Source organism: Bufo gargarizans, chromosome 6 (assembly GCF_014858855.1).
Source record: "Bufo gargarizans isolate SCDJY-AF-19 chromosome 6, ASM1485885v1, whole genome shotgun sequence".
Lineage (NCBI taxonomy): Eukaryota > Metazoa > Chordata > Amphibia > Anura > Bufonidae > Bufo > Bufo gargarizans.
In genome coordinates this window covers 15,985,958-16,009,585 of record NC_058085.1, presented here as the reverse complement: position 1 = coordinate 16,009,585, position 23,628 = coordinate 15,985,958, and positions in this window count along the sequence as shown.

Genomic DNA, 23,628 nt, shown 5'->3' with positions numbered 1-23,628 from the left:
TGTGGGGATTTACTATCGCATTTTTCTCTAAGGTCCTATGCGGATCTTCGACAACTATACGATATACCACTAGTACTTCAGAATTAGACACTTGCTGAACGACAATCCCACACTTGTAAGCAAAGTGAACCAAGTGCTTCTGAAACAATGGTCCCTAACTAACTCTAAATGGACAGGTTTATGGCCAATTTATTCATACCTAGGTAATAAGGACTCCTTTGCAAAGTCGGCTCCCCTCTTGTCATGGAAAAAGGAACTAAAAATTACTCTCTCTCCTGCCCAATGGTCCACAGCTAGCAGAATCGCAGCAACACACTTAAAATGCACCTCGCATTTGGAATCCTTTATAAAGATGATGCTCACATGGTATTACACTCCTATGAGACTTAGCCAAATGTTCCCAGGTTTGGCACAAGTGTGCTGGAGAGGTTGCGGAGGGATGGGTTTACTCCTCCATAATTTATGGGATTGCCCCAAACTTAATGACTTGTGGTCCAGTGTTTTCAAGGCTTTGACAGGTGTAGTTGGACGCCGTCTGGCCCCAGATCCGGCTCTAGCCCTACTACTTATTGACCTTACGCGGATTCCTCATTGCCATAGAACAATCGCAATTCATATGTTCCTAGCCACTAAATTAGCAATTACCAAAAACTGGAAAAGCTCAAATATCCCCACTTACCAGGATGTATTAAGAGCCATATAAACAGCAAGTTCATATGAACGAATGATTGCCCGAAAAGATTTTGCACTAGAAAAGTACGAGGAGGAGTGGGCGCCTTGGACCAGCTTGTATCAGCTCGGTCATGAGATGAAAAAAGGGGGTGTCGAGACTCAAAGTGAGTTAATATTAAACGCTGTAAGTGACATATACAGCTAGATATAAGGTGCAACGATTTGATATGGTTTCTCTCTACCACTTTTTGTTGGTTATTCTGATTTATTTTATTTTAGTTATTCATAATGCTTTCTTTCCTTCTCCAATCTTATTGCTGATTACCTTTCAGATAATGCTGCTTTGTGACTTAATCTAGGACACAAGTATGTAAACCTTTTATTACCATCAGTCGGTTTACCCTACTAATTCTGTTTGTTCCACTGATGATTATGGAATGGGTAATATTAAATCATCTTGATGTAAGCTGTGTGTATCTACCTAATGTGATTTCAATACCTGTGGATGCAATAAGATCACTTTCAGATCACCTTGTTTATGAGCTATTTATGTTTGAAAAATACAATAAAAAAAACTATTGAACAATAAGAAGATAACACCCCCCCAAGGATAAATAAATACTGGACACAAGGCTGAAGTTGGTTTCTTAGTCAAAAGTTGCAGTGAGAATCACGAGGGGGAATCAGATGAAAGCGGCAGGAAAATACAAATAACGGGCAGAAAAGTGTGATTTAAAGACTGAAATGAATTTGGGCACTGATCTCACACTGGTGACATACAGAGGGTGGTGCCTGCACCATATGCAGGGGAGTTTATTTATTAGTTTTTATTTTATGCACTTATATAGTGCAAACAGGTTCTGGGCACAAGAACTGGCAGCAAAGTGGACAGACAGACACGGTCACTGACTTCAATAGGTAGCTGTTGTTTTTAAAGGGTTAAATAAATTTGGGCCAGGCTGAACTGAAATGTATATGATGTGGGGCATCACCCTCTGTATGTTGGCAGTGTGAGATCAGTGGCCAAATTCATTTACCACTGTGGATGACATTGTTATGGGGGGGACTGTGGATGACACTGGTATGGGGGGGACTGTGGATGACACTTAATGGAGGGGGGGGGGGGCTGTGGGTGTCACTGTTAATGGGGGGGCCCTGTGGGTGTCACTGTTAATGGGGGGGGCCATGTGGGTGTCACTGTTAATGGGGGGCCCTGTGGATGTCACTGTTAATGGGGTGGTCCTGTGGATGTAACTGTTAATGGGGGGGCCCTGTGGGTGTCACTGTTATGGGGGGGCTGCGGATGTCACTTTTATGGGGGGGCTGCGGATGTCACTTTTATGGGGGGCGCTGTGGGTGACACTGTTATGGGAGTCTCTGTAGATGAAACTGTTATGGGATGGCAGTGTGAAACCGGGTAATTCTGCTTGTAGATGATGAATATGATATAACAGCCTCCAAAAAGATATTAATAAATAGAGAATTAATAATAATGGAGAAGAAGTGCGCAGGTCTCCAGTGTGAGGCGATGACGAGACAGAAATCATAGAACGGCAAAAGGAAATTCACAAGTAAAGTGACTGAAATAAATAATAGTAAAATCACCAACCGATATGACAGACATCTGTAGGGGATGTGTCCTCCCCGACGCGCGTTTCAGCTGCTGCCTTCATCTTGGAGTTGGTGCTGCTGTGTGTGAGTAGCCTTTTATATCAGTGTATAATATACAGTGCCTTGCAAAAGTATTCACCCCCTTGACTTTTTTCGTATTTTGTTACATTACAGTTCAATGTTTTGTTAATCTGAATTTGATGTGATGGTTCAGAACACAATAGTCTAAGTTGGTGAAGTAAAATGAGAAAAATATATAAAACAAAAAAAATATATATAGAAATAGAAAACTTTCTATGTATTCACCCCCTTTGTTAGGAAGACTATAAAAATCTCTGGTGCAACCAATTACCTTCAGAAGTCACAGAATTTGTGAGATGGTGTCCACCTGTGTGCAATTTAAGTGTCACATGATCTGTCATTACATATACACACCAGAGGCTACAACATCTAAGCAAGAGGCATCACTGACCAAACACTGCCATGAAGACCAAGGAACTCTCCAAACATGTAAGGGACAATGTTGTTGAGAAGTACAAGTCAGAGTTAGGTTATAAAAAATATCCAAATCTTTGATGATCCGCAGGAGCAACATCATAACTATCATAACCAAATGGAAAGAACATGGCACAACAGCAATCCTGCCAAGAGACGGCCGCCCACCAAAACTCATGGACCGGGCAAGGAGGGCATTATTAAGAGAGGCAGCAGATAGACCTAAGATAACCCTGGAGGAGCTGCAGAGTTTCACAGCAGAGACTGGAGTATCTGTACATAGGATGACAATAAGCGTACGCTCCATAGAGTTGGGCTTTATGGCAGAGTGGCCAGAAAAAAGCCATTACTTTCAGCTAAAAACAAAAAGGCACTGCCATAGATGCAGTAAGGAATGAAACACCAATACGACAACAGGAGGGAGTGGGAAAGACACTAGGCCTCACCGCTAGGGAAGGAAAAGGGTCACCTCCTATAGGACTCTGATCCTGGCCCTAACTCCTATCCCTATGGGCACCCCTTCAAGGTACAAATGCCCATACACAGGAACCTGAAAACCCTGGTGACCCTAGAAAGCCCTAAAGATATTGACAGGGCAGAGACAACCCGTTCCTTCCCAGATGAGGGAAACAGCATCTCCCTAAGCCCTAGTAACAACAAACCAAGGAGAGGCGACAAAACAAGAACAAGCGGAACACTTAACTTCTGTAGTTGATGGATGAACAGGAATTTAAAGAGGACCACACACCAGCTCTTCCAACAACCAAATGAAGTTATCCAGCGCACGGTTAGGAGGGTGCGGTCAGACTAAATAGGAGAGGTGTAAGATCATTATGCTGCACCTGAAACAAGGTTAGTGGTCAAGACCAGCAAAACTGATTAAGGGGTAATCAAAGAGGCAGTTAGATTCCTCCCTGCTCAGCCAGTCTCTCTGATCTCCAGACACTGTCACATGCGGGACCGTGACAGTACCCCGCCCCCCCTTTTACGGGTGACCTCTGGGCCCCGAGGACCGACCTTATCAGGATGAGTTTTGTGAAATGCTCTCACCAGGCGACTAGCATTAACATCGGCCGCTGGAACCCAAATCCTCTTCTCTGGTGCATACCCTTTTCAGTGGCCGAAATACTGTAGGGATCTACGGATAACCCGGGAGTCCACAATCCTGCTGATTTGAAATTTTAAATTATCATCCACCATGACAGGAGCGGGAGGCAAGAAGGATGGTTCAACAGATTTCTTCAACAACGATTTATAAAATACGTTTTGGATTTTCAAAGCCTGAGGAAGTTCAAGACGGAAGGCTACAGGGTTAACAATGGCAGTGATCTTATATGGACCAATAAATCTTGGGCCCAACTTCCAAGAAGGTACCTTTAAGCTTAATGTTTCTTGTGGACAGCCACACAGAATCACCCACTCTAAGGTCCGGAACACTGAAACGTCTCCTGACAGCCATACGCTTATACCTGTTGCCCATCTTTTTCAGGTTATTTAGAATTTTATGCCAAATAGAAGACAAGAAAGAGGAAAATCCTTCCTCCTCAGGAATGCCGGAAGTTTGAGCACTGTGGATGGAATCCATATGCCCCAAGAAAACGTCGACTTATCAGTGGATTTCTGTCTACGGTTATTTATGGCAAACTCAGATAACGACAAAAAATCACTCCTCCTGGTTCTCCGAAACAAAACATCTCAAGTAAGTCCCCAGATTCTGATTAGTGCGCTCAGTCTGTCCGTTCGACTGAGGATGAAAAGCCGAAGAGAAGGACAGTTGTACCCCCAGACGAGTAAAGAACGCTTTCCGGAATCTGGAAGCAAACTGAGTCCCTCTATCAGACACCACATCTGAGGGAATGTCATGTAGTTTCACAATGTTGTCGACAAACACCTGTGCAAGAGTTTTAGCATTGGGTAGACTTGGTAATGCTATAAAATGTGTCATTTTATAAAACGATCGACAACCGTCAGAATCACGGTCTTTCCTGAATAATTCAGTAAATCCGTGATAAAATCCATAGACAAATGAGTCAAAGGTCTGAACAGGATGGGCGACGGAAGCAGATATCTGAAAAGGCCGAGTATGTGTCACCTTAGCTCATGCACAGGTAAAACAGGCTGACACATAGTCCTCAACACACCTACGCAACCCCGGCCACCAAAATCTATGAGAGATTAAGTCACCAGTGGATCTACTCCCAGGGTGCTCAGCAAGTACGGTACAGTGATGTTCCTCGAATATCTTGTGACGTAATTTGGAAGGAACAAACAATACCTTTGCCTCAAGGTCAGGATATATGGGGCGGATATAACTAATTCAGACAAAATAGGACTAGGATCTTTAGAATCGCCTCCCCCAGGAAAACTGCGTGACAGAGCATCTGCCCTGACGTTCTTAACCCCAGGGTGGTAGGTGACCATAAAGTTAAACCTAGTGAAAAACAGCGACCATCTGGCCTTTCATGGGTTCAGACGTTTAGCCGACTTCAGGTAAGCCAGATTTTTGTGATCAGTAATTACAGTAATGGGATGAATCGCTCCTTCCAATCAATAATGCCATTCCTTAAAAGCCAATTTAACGGCCAGCAACTCTCTATTACCTACATCATAATTTATTTCAGCAGAAGAGAAAAAAGCACAAGGGGACCATTTGCTAGGAGAAGGACCCTGCGACAAGACTGCTGCAACCCCTACCTCTGATGCATCAACTTCGACAATAAATAGTTGTGACATATCAGGTTGCCCCAGAATAGGAGCAGAAGCAAAACATTCCTTAATCGCTGAAAAAGCATTTAATGCATCTTCAGACCAGACTGAGAAATCTGTGCCTTTCTTAGTCATATCAGTTAAAGGTTTAACAACAGTTGAGTAATTCATGATAAATTTACGGTAGTAGTTGATGAACCCCAAAAATCGCATGAGTGCCTTCAGATCTTCAGGTCGATCCCAGTCCAACACAGCACAAACTTTTTCTGGATCCATACGAAAACCTGAAGATGGGAGTAGGTACCCCAGGAATTGCACTTCAGGGACCGCAAATACACACTTCTCCATTTTAGCATTCAATTTATTCTCTCTTAGGATCTGTAAGACCTGTCTCATGTTATCCTTATGCATCTCCATATCAGGGGAAAAAATTTAAATATTATCCAGATAAACCACCACAAACCTGACCACCAGATGATGAAAGATGTCATTGATGAAGTGTTGAAAAACAGCAGGGGCATTGGTCAAACCAAAAGGCATGACCAGATTCTCAAAATGACCCTAAGGAGTAGGGATGAGCGAACTCGAACTGTATAGTTCGGGTTCGTACCGAATTTTGGGGTGTCCGTGACACGGACCCGAACCCGGACATTTTCGTAAAAGTCCGGGTTCGGGTTCGGTGTTCGTCGCTTTCTTCGCGCTTTTGTGACGCTTTCTTGGCGCTTTTTGAAAGGCTGCAAAGCAGCCAATCAACAAGCGTCATACTACTTGCCCCAAGAGGCCATCACAGCCATGCCTACTATTGGCATGGCTGTGATTGGCCAGAGCACCATGTGACCCAGCCTCTATTTAAGCTGGAGTCACATAGCGCCGCCCGTCACTCTGCTCTGATTAGCGTAGGGAGAGGTTGCGGCTGCGACAGTAGGGCGAGATTAGGCAGATTAACTCCTCCAAAGGACTTGATTAACTGATCGATCTGCAGCTGTGGATCATTGAGCTGCTGATCCTCAATTGCTCACTGTTTTAGGCTGCACAGACCGTTTGTCAGTCTCATTTTTCTGGGGTGATCGGCGGCCATTTTGTGTCTTGTGGTGCGCCAGCACAAGCTGCGACCAAGTGCATTTAACCCTCAATGGTGTGGTTGTTTTTTGGCTAAAGCCTACATCAGGGTGAAGCTGTCACACCAAGTGCATTTAACCAGCAATAGTCTGTTCATTTTTTGGCCATATACAAAATCAGGGGCAAGCTGCGCCTGTCACCAAGTGCATTTAACCCTCAATGGTGTGGTTGTTTTTTGGCTAAAGCCTACATCAGGGTGAAGCTGTCACACCAAGTGCATTTAACCAGCAATAGTCTGTTTATTTTTTGGCCATATACTACATCAGGGGCAAGCTGCGCCTGTCACCAAGTGCATTTAACCCTCAATGGTGTGGTTGTTTTTTGGCTAAAGCCTACATCAGGGTGAAGCTGTCACACCAAGTGCATTTAACCAGCAATAGTCTGTTCATTTTTTGGCCATATACAAAATCAGGGGCAAGCTGCGCCTGTCACCAAGTGCATTTAACCCTCAATGGTGTGGTTGTTTTTTGGCTAAAGCCTACATCAGGGTGAAGCTGTCACACCAAGTGCATTTAACCAGCAATAGTCTGTTTATTTTTTGGCCATATCCCAGTCTAATTCTGTCACTAAATCCATACCGGTCACCCAGCGCCTAAATACTAGGCCTCAAATTTATATCCAGCTAAATCTGTCCCTAGTGCTGTAGCTGGGCGAGTTATTTAGTGTCCGTTCAAGCACATTTCTTGTTCTGGGTTGAAATACAATTCCCAATTTAGCAATTTCATAATTTAGTGGTTCCTGCTATATCAGAGCTATTTGAAATCTATCCCAAAAAGGGTATATAATATTGAAGGTGCACATTGGGTCATTCAGAATAACTTCACACACACCCGCTACTGTGTATTTCCAAGTCTAATTCTGTCACTAAACCCATACCTGTCACCCAGCGCCTAAATACTAGGCCTCAAATTTAAATCCCTCTAAATCTCTCGTTACCCACCGCTGTACTGTTGTTGCTGGGCAAGATATTTAGTGTCCGTCAAAGCACATTTTTTGTTCTGGGTTGAAGTACAATTCCCAATTTAGCAATTTCATAATTTAGTGGTTTCTGCTATATCAGAGCTATTTGAAATCTATCCCTAAAAGGGTATATAATATTGAAGGTGCACATAGGGTCATTCAGAATAACTTCACACACACGCTTCTGTGCATTTCCAAGTCTAATTCTGTCACTAAATCCATACCGGTGACCCAGCGCCTAAATACTAGGCCTCAAATTTAAATCCCTCTAAATCTCTCGTTACCCACCGCTGTACTGTTGTTGCTGGGCAAGATATTTAGTGTCTGTCAAAGCACATTTTTTGTTCTGGGTTGAAGTACAATTCCCAATTTAGCAATTTCATAATTTAGTGGTTTCTGCTATATCAGAGCTATTTGAAATCTATCCCTAAAAGGGTATATAATATTGAAGGTGCACATAGGGTCATTCAGAATAACTTCACACACACCGCTTACTGTGCATTTCCAAGTCTAATTCTGTCACTAAATCCATACCGGTGACCCAGCGCCTAAATACTAGGCCTCAAATTTAAATCCCTCTAAATCTCTCGTTACCCACCGCTGTACTGTTGTTGCTGGGCAAGATATTTAGTGTCCGTCAAAGCACATTTTTTGTTCTGGGTTGAAGTACAATTCCCAATTTAGCAATTTCATAATTTAGTGGTTTCTGCTATATCAGAGCTATTTGAAATCTATCCCTAAAAGGGTATATAATATTGAAGGTGCACATAGGGTCATTCAGAATAACTTCACACACACCCGCTACTGTGTATTTCCAAGTCTAATTCTGTCACTAAATCCATACCGGTGACCCAGCGCCTAAATACTAGGCCTCAAATTTAATTCCCTCTAAATCTCTCGTTACCCACCGCTGTACTGTTGTTGCTGGGCAAGATATTTAGTGTCCGTCAAAGCACATTTTTTGTTCTGGGTTGAAGTACAATTCCCAATTTAGCAATTTCATAATTTAGTGGTTTCTGCTATATCAGAGCTATTTGAAATCTATCCCTAAAAGGGTATATAATATTGAAGGTGCACATAGGGTCATTCAGAATAACTTCACACACACCCGCTACTGTGTATTTCCAAGTCTAATTCTGTCACTAAATCCATACCGGTGACCCAGCGCCTAAATACTAGGCCTCAAATTTAATTCCCTCTAAATCTCTCGTTACCCACCGCTGTACTGTTGTTGCTGGGCAAGATATTTAGTGTCCGTCAAAGCACATTTTTTGTTCTGGGTTGAAGTACAATTCTCAATTTAGCAATTTCATAATTTAGTGGTTTCTGCTATATCAGAGCTATTTGAAATCTATCCCTAAAAGGGTATATAATATTGAAGGTGCACATAGGGTCATTCAGAATAACTTCACACACACGCTTCTGTGCATTTCCAAGTCTAATTCTGTCACTAAATCCATACCGGTGACCCAGCGCCTAAATACTAGGCCTCAAATTTAATCCCTCTAAATCTCTCGTTACCCACCGCTGTACTGTTGTTGCTGGGCAAGATATTTAGTGTCCGTCAAAGCACATTTTTTGTTCTGGGTTGAAGTACAATTCCCAATTTAGCAATTTCATAATTTAGTGGTTTCTGCTATATCAGAGCTATTTGAAATCTATCCCTAAAAGGGTATATAATATTGAAGGTGCACATAGGGTCATTCAGAATAACTTCACACACACCCGCTACTGTGTATTTCCAAGTCTAATTCTGTCACTAAATCCATACCGGTGACCCAGCGCCTAAATACTAGGCCTCAAATTTAATTCCCTCTAAATCTCTCGTTACCCACCGCTGTACTGTTGTTGCTGGGCAAGATATTTAGTGTCCGTCAAAGCACATTTTTGTTCTGGGTTGAAGTACAATTCCCAATTTAGCAATTTCATAATTTAGTGGTTTCTGCTATATCAGAGCTATTTGAAATCTATCCCTAAAAGGGTATATAATATTGAAGGTGCACATAGGGTCATTCAGAATAACTTCACACACACGCTTCTGTGCATTTCCAAGTCTAATTCTGTCACTAAATCCATACCGGTGACCCAGCGCCTAAATACTAGGCCTCAAATTTAAATCCCTCTAAATCTCTCGTTACCCACCGCTGTACTGTTGTTGCTGGGCAAGATATTTAGTGTCCGTCAAAGCACATTTTTTGTTCTGGGTTGAAGTACAATTCCCAATTTAGCAATTTCATAATTTAGTGGTTTCTGCTATATCAGAGCTATTTGAAATCTATCCCTAAAAGGGTATATAATATTGAAGGTGCACATAGGGTCATTCAGAATAACTTCACACACACCCGCTACTGTGTATTTCCAAGTCTAATTCTGTCACTAAATCCATACCGGTGACCCAGCGCCTAAATACTAGGCCTCAAATTTAATTCCCTCTAAATCTCTCGTTACCCACCGCTGTACTGTTGTTGCTGGGCAAGATATTTAGTGTCCGTCAAAGCACATTTTTTGTTCTGGGTTGAAGTACAATTCCCAATTTAGCAATTTCATAATTTAGTGGGTTTCTGCTATATCAGAGCTATTTGAAATCTATCCCTAAAAGGGTATATAATATTGAAGGTGCACATAGGGTCATTCAGAATAACTTCACACACACCCGCTACTGTGTATTTCCAAGTCTAATTCTGTCACTAAACCCATACCTGTCACCCAGCGCCTAAATACTAGGCCTCAAATTTAATCCCTCTAAATCTCTCGTTACCGTTGTCCTGTTGTAGCTGGGAAAGTTATTTAGTGCCCGTCAAAGCACATTTTTGTTCTGGGTTGAAGTACAATTCCCAATTTAGCAATTTCATAATTTAGTGGTTCCTGCTATCTCAGAGCTATTTGAAATCTATCCCAAAAGGGTATATAATTCAGGTGCACATAGGGTCATTCAGAATAACTTCACCACACGCTTCTGTGCATTTCCAAGTCTAATTCTGTCACTAAATCCATACCGGTCACCCAGCGCCTAAATACTAGGCCTCAAATTTATATCCCGCTGAATTTGAATACAATACATTGGGCCAAATAATATATTTGTTGTTGTGGTGAACCATAACAATGAGGAAAAACATCTAGTAAGGGACGCGGACGTGGACATGGTCGTGGTGGTGTTAGTGGACCCTCTGGTGCTGGATGAGGACGTGGCCGTTCTGCCACATCCACACGTCCTAGTGTACCAACTACCTCAGGTCCCAGTAGCCGCCAGAATTTACAGCGATATATGGTGGGGCCCAATGCCGTTCTAAGGATGGTAAGGCCTGAGCAGGTACAGGCATTAGTCAATTTGGGTGGCCGACAGTGGATCCAGCACGTTCACATTATCTCCCACCCAGTCTCCTGCAGAAAGCGCACAGATGGCGCCTGAAAACCAACCCCATCAGTCTGTCACATCACCCCCATGCATACCAGGGAAACTGTCTCAGCCTCAAGTTATGCAGCAGTCTCTTATGCTGTTTGAAGACTCCGCTGGCAGGGTTTCCCAAGGGCATCCACCTAGCCCTTCCCCAGCGGTGAAAGACATAGAATGCACTGACGCACAACCACTTATGTTTCCTGATGATGAGGACATGGGAATACCACCTCAGCATGTCTCTGATGATGACGAAACACAGGTGCCAACTGCTGCGTCTTTCTGCAGTGTGCAGACTGAACAGGAGGTCAGGGATCAAGACTGGGTGGAAGACGATGCAGGGGACGATGAGGTCCTAGACCCCACATGGAATGAAGGTCGTGCCACTGACTTTCACAGTTCGGAGGAAGAGGCAGTGGTGAGACCGAGCCAACAGCGTAGCAAAAGAGGGAGCAGTGGGCAAAAGCAGAACACCCGCCGCCAAGAGACTCCGCCTGCTACTGACCGCCGCCATCTGGGACCGAGCACCCCAAAGGCAGCTTCAAGGAGTTCCCTGGCATGGCACTTCTTCAAACAATGTGCTGACGACAAGACCCGAGTGGTTTGCACGCTGTGCCATCAGAGCCTGAAGCGAGGCATTAACGTTCTGAACCTGAGCACAACCTGCATGACCAGGCACCTGCATGCAAAGCATGAACTGCAGTGGAGTAAACACCTTAAAACAAGGAAGTCACTCAGGCTCCCCCTGCTACCTCTTCTGCTGCTGCCGCCTCGGCCTATTCTGCTGCTGCCGCCTCGGCCTCTTCCTCCGCCTCTGGAGGAACGTTGGCACCTGCCGCCCAGCAAACAGGGGATGTACCACCAACACCACCACCACCACCTCCGTCACCAAGCGTCTCAACCATGTCACACGCCAGCGTTCAGCTCTCCATCTCACAAACATTTGATAGAAAGCGTAAATTCCCACCTAGCCACCCTCGATCCCTGGCCCTGAATGCCAGCATTTCTAAACTACTGGCCTATGAAATGCTGTCATTTAGGCTGGTGGACACAGACAGCTTCAAACAGCTCATGTCGCTTGCTGTCCCACAGTATGTTGTTCCCAGCCGGCACTACTTCTCCAAGAGAGCCGTGCCTTCCCTGCACAACCAAGTATCCGATAAAATCAAGTGTGCACTGCGCAACGCCATCTGTAGGCAAGGTCCACCTAACCACAGATACGTGGACCAGTAAGCACGGCCAGGGACGCTATATCTCCCTAACTGCACACTGGGTAATGTAGTGGCAGCTGGGCCCCAGGCGGAGAGCTGTTTGGCGCACGTCCTTCCGCCGCCAAGGATCGCAGGGCAACATTCTTTGCCTCCTGTTGCCACCTCCTCCTTCTCGGCTTCCTCCTCCTCTTCTTCCACCTGCTCATCCAGTCAGCCACACACCTTCACCACCAACTTCAGCACAGCCCGGGTAACGTCAGCAGGCCATTCTGAAACTCATATGTTTGGGGGACAGGCCCCACACCGCACAGGAGTTGTGGCGGGGTATAGAACAACAGACCGACGAGTGGTTGCTGCCGGTGAGCCTCAAGCCCGGCCTGGTGGTGTGTGATAATGGGCGAAATCTCGTTGCAGCTCTGGACTAGCCAGGTTTGACGCACATCCCTTGCTTGGCGCATGTGCTGAATTTGGTGGTGCAGAAGTTCATTCCAACTACCCCGACATGTCAGAGCTGCTGCATAAAGTGCGGGCCGTCTGTTCGCGCTTCCGGCGTTCACATCCTGCCTGCTGCTCGCCTGTCTGCGCTACAGCGTAACTTCGGCCTTCCCGCTCACACGCCTCATATGCGACGTGCCCACCAGGTGGAACTCCACCTTGCACATGCTGGACAGACTGTGCGAGCAGCAGCAGGCCATAGTGGAGTTTCAGCTGCAGCACGCACGGGTCAGTCGCACTACAGAACAGCACCACTTCACCACCAATGACTGGGCCTCCATGCGAGACCTGTGTGCCCTGTTGCGCTGTTTCGAGTACTCCACCAACATGGCCAGTGGCGATGACAGCCGTTATCAGCGTTACAATACCACTTCCTATGTCTCCTTGAGAAAACACTTAGGGCGATGATGGAAGAGGAGGTGGCCCAGAGGAGGAGGAGGAGGAGGAGGAAGAGGGGTCATTTTTAGCACTTTCAGGCCAGTCTCTTCGAAGTGACTCAGAGGGAGGTTTTTGGCAACAGCAGAGGCCAGGTACAAATGTGGCCAGCCAGGGCCCACTACTGGAGGACGAGGAGGACGAGGATGAGGAGGAGGTGGAGGATGAGGATGAAGCATGGTCACAGCGGGGTGGCACCCAACGCAGCTCGGGCCATCACTGGTGCGTGGCTGGGGGGAAAGGCAGGACGATGACGATACGCCTCCCACAGAGGACAGCTTGTCCTTACCCCTGGGCAGCCTGGCACACATGAGCGACTACATGCTGCAGTGCCTGCGCAACGACAGCAGAGTTGCCCACATTTTAACCTGTGCGGACTACTGGGTTGCCACCCTGCTGGATCCACGCGTACAAAGACAATGTGCCCACCTTACTTCCTGCACTGGAGCGTGATAGGAAGATGCGCGAGTACAAGCGCACGTTGGTAGACGCGCTACTGAGAGCATTCCCAAATGTCACAGGGGAACAAGTGGAAGCCCAAGGCCAAGGCAGAGGAGGAGCAAGAGGTCGCCAAGGCAGCTGTGTCACGGCCAGCTCCGCTGAGGGCAGGGTTAGCATGGCAGAGATGTGGAAAACTTTTGTCAACACGCCACAGCTAACTGCACCACCACCTGATACGCAACGTGTTAGCAGGAGGCAACATTTCACTAACATGGTGGAACAGTACGTGTGCACACCCCTCCACGTACTGACTGATGGTTCGGCCCCATTCAACTTCTGGGTCTCTAAATTGTCCACGTGGCCAGAGCTAGCCTTTTATGCCTTGGAGGTGCTGGCCTGCCCGGCAGCCAGCGTTTTGTCTGAACGTGTATTCAGCACGGCAGGGGGCGTCATTACAGACAAACGCAGCCGCCTGTCTACAGCCAATGTGGACAAGCTGACGTTCATAAAAATGAACCAGGCATGGATCCCACAGGACCTGTCCGTCCCTTGTCCAGATTAGACATTAACTACCTCCCCATAACCATATATTATTGGACTCCAGGGCACTTCCTCATTCAATCCTATTTTATTTTTATTTCATTTTACCATTATATTGCGAGGCTACCCAAAGTTGAATGAACTCTCCTCTGCCTGTGTGCTAGGCCTAAATATATGCCAATGGACTGTTGCAGTGGTGGCTGACGTGAAGCCTGATTCTCTGCTATGACATGCAGACTAATTCTCTGCTGACATGAAGCCAGATTGTCTGTTACGGGACCTCTCTCCTCTGCCTGGGTGCTGGGCCTAAATTTATGACAATGGACTGTTGCAGTGGTGGCTGACGTGAAGCCTGATTCTCTGCTATGACATGCAGACTGATTCTCTGCTGACATGAAGCCAGATTGTCTGTTACGGGACCTCTCTGCTCTGCCTGTGGCTAGGCCTAAATATATGCCAATGGACTGTTGCAGTGGTGGTGACGTGAAGCCTGATTCTCTGCTATGACATGCAGACTGATTCTCTGCTGACATGAAGCCAGATTGTCTGTTACGGGACCTCCTCTCTGCCTGTGTGCTGGGCCTAAATATATCAATGGACTGTTGCAGTGGTGGGTGACGTGAAGCCTCATTCTCTGCTATGACATGCAGACTGATTCTCTGCTGACATGAAGCCAGATGTCTGTTACGGGACCTCTCTCCTCTGCCTGTGCTGGGCCTAAATATGCCAATGGACTGTTGCAGTGGTGGTGACGTGAAGCCTCATTCTCTGCTATGACATGCAGACTGATTCTCTGCTGACATGAAGCCAGATTGTCTGTTACGGGACCTCTCTCCTCTGCCTGTGCTGGGCCTAAATTATGACAATGGACTGTTGCAGTGGTGGTGACGTGAAGCCTGATTCTCTGCTATGACATGCAGACTGATTCTCTGCTGACATGAAGCCAGATTGTCTGTTACGGGACCTCTCTGCTCTGCCTGTGTGCTAGGCCTAAATATATGCCAATGGACTGTTGCAGTGGTGGCTGACGTGAAGCCTATTCTCTGCTATGACATGCAGACTGATTCTCTGCTGACATGAAGCCAGATTGTCTGTTACGGGACCTCTCTGCTCTGCCTGTGTGCTAGGCCTAAATATATGCCAATGGAACTGTTGCAGTGGTGGCTGACGTGAAGCCTGATTCTCTGCTATGACATGCAGACTGATTCTCTGCTGACATGAAGCCAGATTGTCTGTTACGGGACCTCTCTGCTCTGCCTGTGTGCTAGGCCTAAATATATGCCAATGGACTGTTGCAGTGGTGGGTGACGTGAAGCTCATCTCTGCTATGACATGCAGACTGATTCTCTGCTGACATGAAGACAGATTCGTCTGTTACGGGACCTCCCTCCTCTGCCTGTGTGCTGGGCCTAATATATGCCAATGGACTGTTGCAGTGGTGGCTGACATGAAGCCTGATTCTCTGCTATGACATGCAGACTATTCTCTTCTGACATGAAGCAGATTGTCTGTTACGGGACCTCTCTCCTATGCCTGGGTGCTGGGCCTAACATTTATGACAATGGACTGTTGCAGTGGTGGCTGAATGTGAAGCCTCATTCTCTGCTATGACATGCAGACTGATTCTCTGCTGACATGAAGCCAGAGTGTCTGTTACGGGACCTCTCTGCTCTGCCTGTGTGCTAGGCCTAAATATATGCCAATGGACTGTTGCAGTGGTGGGTGACGTGAAGCCTCATTCTCTGCTATGACATGCAGACTGATTCTCTGCTGACATGAAGCCAGATTGTCTGTTACGGGACCTCTCTGCTCTGCCTGTGTGCTAGGCCTAAATATATGCCAATGGACTGTTGCAGTGGTGGGTGACGTGAAGCCTCATCTCTGCTATGACATGCAGACTGATTCTCTGCTGACATGAAGCCAGATTCTCTGTTACGGGACCTCTCTCCTCTGCCTGGGTGCTGGGCCTAAATATATGCCAATGGACTGTTGCAGTGGTGGCTGACGTGAAGCCTCATTCTCTGCTATGACATGCAGACTGATTCTCTGCTGACATGAAGCCAGATTCTCTGTTACGGGACCTCTCCTCTGCCTGGGTGCTGGGCCTAAATATATGCCAATGGACTGTTGCAGTGGTGGCTGACGTGAAGCCTCATTCTCTGCTATGACATGCAGACTGATTCTCTGCTGACATGAAGCCAGATTCTCTGTTACGGGACCTCTCTCCTCTGCCTGTGCTGGGCCTAAATATATGCCAATGGACTGTTGCAGTGGTGGCTGACGTGAAGCCTCATTCTCTGCTATGACATGCAGACTGATTCTCTGCTGACATGAAGCCAGATTCTCTGTTACGGGACCTCTCTCCTCTGCCTTGTGTGCTGGGCCTAAATATATGCCAATGGACTGTTGCAGTGGTGGCTGACGTGAAGCCTCATTCTCTGCTATGACATGCAGACTAATTCTCTGCTGACATGAAGACAGATTCTCTGTTACGGGACCTCCCTCCTCTGCCTGGGTGCTGGGCCTAAATATATGCCAATGGACTGTTGCAGTGGTGGCTGACGTGAAGCCTCATTCTCTGCTATGACATGCAGACTGATTCTCTGCTGACATGAAGCCAGATTGTCTGTTACGGGACCTCTCTCCTCTGCCTGGGTGCTGGGTAGTGTTGAGCGCGAATATTCGAAAAGCAAATTTTTTTCGCGAATATCGCAACTTCGCGATTTCGCGAATATTTCGAATATAGTGCTATATATTCGTAAAAACGAATATTCGTTTTTTGTTTTTTCCCCCCCCCCCCACAAAATTACAGTACACATATAATTGATTGTTTCCCAAAGGTCCAACAGCTCAGATCTTACTCACATTGCCTAGAAAGTGATTGAGGCGCGAATCTTCGTAAGGCGATTTTATTAGCGCACATGCGAATATCGGCAACGTCCCAGAACAGAGGCAAAGGGCTTTGCATTCATACATTAGTGAATTGAGTTGCGAATCTTCGTAAGGCGATTTTATTAGCGCACATGCGAATATCTACACTTGTCCCAGAACAGAGGCAAAGGCTTTGCATTCATACATTAGTGATTGAATTGAGCTGCGAATATTCGTAAGGCGATTTTATTAACGCAAATGCACATATCTACACTTGTCCCCAGAACAGAGAGGCAAAGGCCTGTGCATTCATATAGTATAGCACCATATTCGCGAATACGTAGAACTTCGTAAATTCGATTACCGAAAATTCGTATTTTTATTTTACTTTCCACCTTACAGATTACATTGATCTGTACTCTGTCAACTACTGTCATCACCCCCCACCTGTATCTCGATTGATTCCCAAAAGTCTCACATTCCCTAGAAAGTGATTGAGGTGCGAATCTTCGTAAGGCGATTTTATTAGCGCACATGCGAATATCTACCTTGTCCCAGAACAGAGGCAAAGTGGCATTGCATGCATACATTAGTGATTGAATTGGAGTTGCGAATCTTCGTAAGGCGATTTCATTAGCGCACATGTGAATTTTTGCATAGCATATGTATTATTCGATAATTCGAATTAATCGCATATGCGAAATATAACGAATTTGAATAATCGCGAATATTTTACGAATATTCTTATCGAATATCACAAAAAATTTCGCAGAATTACGAATATGGACATGCCGCTCAACACTAGTGCTGGGCCTAAATTTATGACAATGGACTGTTGCAGTGGTGGGTGACGTGAAGCCTGATTCTCTGGGCTATGACATGCAGACTGATTCTCTGCTGACATGAAGCCAGATTGTCTGTTAGGCGGGAACCTCTCTCCTCTGCCTGGTGCTGGGCCTAAAATATATGCCATATGACTGTTGCAGTGGTGGCTGACGTGAAGCCTCATTCTCTGCTAGTGACATGCAGACTATGTCTCTGCTGACATGAAGACAGATGTCTCTGTTACGGGACCTCTCTCCTCTGCCTGGGTGCCGGGGCCTAAATATCTGAGAATGGACTGTTCCAGTGGTGGGTGACGGGAAGCCAGATTCTCTGCTATGGAACCTCTCTCCAATTGATTTTGGTTAATTTTTATTTATTTAATTTTTATTTTAATTCATTTCCCTATCCACATTTGTTTGCAGGGGATTTACCTACATGTTGCTGCCTTTTGCAGCCCTCTAGCTCTTTCCTGGGCTGTTTTACAGCCTTTTTAGTGCCGAAAAGTTCGGGTCCCCATTGACTTCAATGGGGTTCGGGTTCGGGACGAAGTTCGGATCGGGTTCGGATCCCGAACCCGAACATTTCCGGGATGTTCGGCCGAACTTCTCGAACCCGAACATCCAGGTGTTCGCTCAACTCTACTAAGGAGTATTAAAGGCCATTTTCCATTTGTCCCCTTCCTTGACTCTTATGACATCCTTGAATCTGATTATATGCCCTCCTCAAATCCAACTTAGAGAAAACCTTGGTGCCGACAATCTGATTAAATAAATCTGGGATCAATGGAAGGGGATAGGGATCACGGATAGTGATGCGATTAAGCTCACGGAAGTCCAAACATGGCCTCACCTCCATCCTTTATATTAACAAAGAATTAGCCTGCAGCCCCTGGTGACTTGGATGGTCTAATACGACCTTTAGCCAAACTCTTGGTTATATACTCTCTCATGGCTACTCGGGTTCAGAAAGATTATACAACCGAGACTTTGGCAATCTAGCTCCGAGAATTGAGCTTCTGAAAAAAAATTCACTTTATTCCAACGTTAAAATCTCCACATACAGGGAAAAAACATACAGGTTCTACGCGAAACGCGTAGAACCTGTATGTTTTTTCCCTGTATGTGGAGATTTTAACGTTGGAATAAAGTGAATTTTTTTCTGTATGTGGAGTTTTTTTCTGTATGTGGAGATTTTAACGGAATAAAGTGACACATTTTTTCAGAAGCTAAATTTCTTCAGTTTTTTTACTACAATTCATGTCAGCCGCGTCCGGGCTGTGTCCGTGCTTCTGAGTGGCCGAACGCAGCTTCAGGAATAAGGTTGACGGGGCAATCATACTTCTGATGAGGAGGCAACTCCTGGTCTCCCCCCTCAGAGAAAACATCAGAATAATCCGAAATAAAAAAAGGGAACATTTTAGTAGTTACAAAGTGACGTGCTGAGACAGTTGTCAATGCATTAATCACTCCAATCAAGAATCTGTCTCGCTTGCCAATCGATGGTAGGGTTATGTTTGGTTAACCATGGTAAACATAGCACCAGAGGAGCAGGCAGACCCTCCAGTTCTAAACATGAAATGTATTCAATATGATAATTTCCCACCTTTAGGTGAAAGTCCTGCACCATTTGAGACAGACACTTTTGAGAGAGAGGGGCGGAGTCAATCGCAAACACAGAAATATTTTTGTCTAATGCACTAGTAGACAAACTGGCCATCCACTAGGTTAACCCCTTCCCCACTGTCAATAAATACTTCCATTTCCACAGTTTTGGAGTCTAGCGCCACCTTGGCAGGCAGGAGAAATCGGGTACTACTGGTAAATGACAAAAGTAGGAGAAGAAAAAGAAGAGGACTAAAGAAGAGGACTAAACACATTAGTTTATTTTTTTTCTTTTCACCTTGATGTTTAACATAAGAACATACATTAACAAAATGTCCTCCTTTACCACAGAAAAAGCAAAGTAAGTATTTTCTTAACCCTAAAGTTTTTATCACCTGGTCTAGGTGTGACCTGCCCCAATTGCATTGGCTCATCACCAGACATGAGCTCGAGTGTCTCTTTACCCAGTGTCAGAAGAGGCCGCTTACCAATATGATAGTATGTCCTGGGTGAGAGGAACTTTTAGATCTCTCCCTAAGGTGTCTATAAATACGTACAGCCAAAGACATGGCCGCTTCCAAAGATTCAGGATTTTCGTGAAATGCCAAGGCGTTCTTCAGGTTCTCAGACAGTCATTGACAGAATTGACTATGGAGAGCTGGGTCATTCCACTCCGTATCAGTTGCCCACCTTCTAAATTCACCGCAATAGGACTCAACAGAACGCTCCCCTGCCGCAAACCATGCAACTTAGATTTGGCCAGGGAAACCTGATCTGGCTCATCGTAGATAAGTCCCAGAGTTCTGAAAAATTCATCTACTGACCGGAGGCATTGTGATCCGGTCGGCAAGGAGAAATCCCAAGACTGAGCGTCACCTTTTAAGTAATTAAATAATAATCCCCACTCTTTAACTCTCATCCACAGAAGAGTTAGGACGTAGTCTAAAATATAATTTGCACGACTCCCTGAACCGAACAAAGTTGTCACTTTCCCCGGAAAACCTATCCGGGAGAGCGAACTTAGGTTCATGGCAGGCTTGATTCCCGCTGCCGGAACCCACGGCCTGTGGTCTCTGAAATTGTGCAACGGCTGTACGGAGGTCAGCTACCTCCAAGGACAACCCCTGCATACGATCGACCAGTGCAGAAACAGTATACATAGCTGCACTGAAAAACACAAAGGATAACGTTCTTTTTGGCAGTTGATAATGTCACTGGTAATTCGGAAGGGGAAAACATCCGATACACAAAAAGAAATAGACAACAGTCTAGGCATCAAAGCTAAGGAATAGGATGGTGACCTTCTAGGCCTTTCCCTAACCCCTGCTAGTATGTGCAGATCCTGATGGTGGAAATCCTCATACGCCGGATACCTAAAGCCCTGCTAAAACTGCCAAGCCCTAGGATAGGTAGCGGAGGAGACAGCTGTTCCTTCCCAGATGAAGAAACCCATGTCTCCCTGAGGCCTGGAACCAAAACATACCAGAGAAAAACCAACAGAAAAGGCAACTAGTACTTAGCTTAGAGATGTATGGAGAAGCAGGAGATCCATGACAAACAAGCTCTAGCAACTCCAAGGAGAAAATATCAACCGCATGGTCAGCAGTGTGAGGCAGACCTAAATAGAGCCTCAAGGTAAAGGATCCCAGCAGACGTGTCTTGAGCTTGTGAAGGTTTATTTGTCAAAATAACATTTGTCAAAGTAACAATGACGCGTTTCGGCTATATTAGCAGCCTTTTTCCAACAGAATATCCATCATACAGCACAGGTTTATATACACCCAAAATGCCAGGGATAGGGTACCGCCCCGTGACATCAGCCCCAAAAGGGGGGTGGTACATGGGAGGTAACCAAAGAGTAACAAAAAAATATATACATTTTGTATTCAACAAAAGAAAACCATGTATAACGGCAACACTACGTGTTATTTTTACATACGAAACAATATAGATACCATCTTAGCTGAGAGATTCTTCAATGAGTAGATGATGTCTAAAAAATAATAATGATATATATTAGATCACCGGATTAGACAGTAAAAGTGTATTGATTAGCATGGGATCCTAAATATGTTGTAATTTCATAATCCCTATTTAGACCTCTAGGATTAGGGTGTCAAGGGTATGGATCCAATGCCTCTCGGCGTAACAATAGCTTCTTCACATCACCTCCCCTTCGTGGTCTCACTACCCGTTCTATCACCTGAAATTTTAATTGAGCAACAGTGTGTTTACATTTTTCAAAGTGGGAGGGAATCGAAGCAATAGGTTCTTAGTCCTAATAGTGGACTTGTGCTTCCCAATGCGGTCTCTAATAGTTTGCATGGTCTCACCAATATATAAAAGCCCACAGGGACATTAATTAAGTACACTACATTAGTAGACTCACAAGTGAAAAATCCATTCACTGGGTATGTTCGTCCATGTGGGTGGTAGATTTGGATCCCTGATTGATATTTGAGCACTGGAAACAGTGCAGACGGGGAACGTGCCCTTCCGCTGTGTAGCTAGTACGCTCTCTTGAGTATGCCTCTAGGGCTCCCCACATCACGCGCACTAACTTATCTCTATAGCTCGGGTTTTTCTTATTACAAATAAGGGGGATTTTTGAATTCTTCAATCTGGGGGTATGCTCTCCCCAACAGAGACCATTGCTCTCCTCACAACATTGTCCAATTTATATTAAAAGGGTGGTATTTATGGACCAGGGCCACTCGCGGGGTATCTGTTTTGTCAGGTCTAGGTTTGTCTAAATCACTCATAGTTTTTTTCAAGGTTAATGGGGATAACCTCTCTCTCAAACCTCCTAGTCATTTCCTCAAACCTGAGACCCCGTATAGAGGGGTCTGAGACAATACGTCTCACTCTCTGGTATTGGGACTTAGGGATTGCCCTTTTCAGGGAGTGAGGATGAGCACTGGAAAAGTGGAGGATACTGTTCCTGTCTGTCTCTTTTCTAAATATGTCTGTAGAGAGATACCATTAGGATCCTTAATTACCCTTGTGTCTAGGAACTCACAGTTTGGCTATCACACGTAAGTGTGAATTGTAAACCAGCACATGCATGGTTCAGATGTGAAAGGGAGGTCAAGGGTCTCACGTGGCCCCGCCCATATGCAAAAAACGTCGTCCAATAAATCTTTTCCATAATAAAATGTGGTTATGATACCACTCAGTGTTGTATACAAATGTATCTTCGAATTTTGACATATATGCATTTGCATAGGGCGGAGCCACGATCCCCCATCGCGGGTCCCCGCCTCTGCAGATAATAGGTATCTTCAAACAAAATAATTTTCATACAGGACGAGATGAAGGAGTTGACAAAAAAATCACATTCAATAGGAGAGTAATCACTCTTTCTAAGAACGACTGTACAGCCTGTATACCCCCACTGTGTTCAATAGAGGTATACAGGCTGACCACGTCAATGGTCACCAACAAACTCTCGGGTGGAATAGGTCCTAATTGTGCTATATGCTGAGAAAATGTGTGTATCTGCCAAAAGGATGGAATATCCTTTAAAGGTGTAAGAATCTTCTCCAGCATATAGCCATGGTGATAAGACAGATCCCACCGAGGCCACAATGGGGCGTCCAGGGGGGTCAATTAAAGTTTTTGGATCTTTGGGAGCACATAGAAAACGGTGTTATGTGTATGGTTGATCAAAAAAGTGTACATATTTTTATCAAAAATGCCCAATTTGGCAAAATGGTCAACAGTCCTCATGATTTTCTCTTTGATATGGAGAACCGGATCCCCATTCAAGGGTTCATATGTGTTAGAGTCCGCAAGCTCCGCTTAAATCTCTGCAACATATCTTGTTTTATCCATGAGGACAATAGCACCCCCTTTGTCCGCTGGTTTCAAAATTAAGTTCTTTCATCCACCAAAGAGTTAATGGCTGCCCTTATCTTCAGATGTCACATTCTGTGTGAAACGTAAATTGCCCCCTCTTCATCTTGTCCATATATTTATTGATGTCTCTAGTCACTAGTTGGACATAGGTTTCAATAGGGTGGTAAAGTTTAGGAGGCATATATTTACTAACGTTCTTCAAACCTAAATCTGCCAAGCGTAATTTATTGTTTGTTGGTGACCATTGACGTGGTCAGCCTGTATACCTCTATTGAACACAGTGGGGGTATATAGGCTGTACAGTCGTTCTTAGAAAAGAGTGATTACTCTCCTATTGAATGTGATTTTTTTGTACAACTCCTTCATCTCGTCCTGTATGAAAATTATTTTTGTT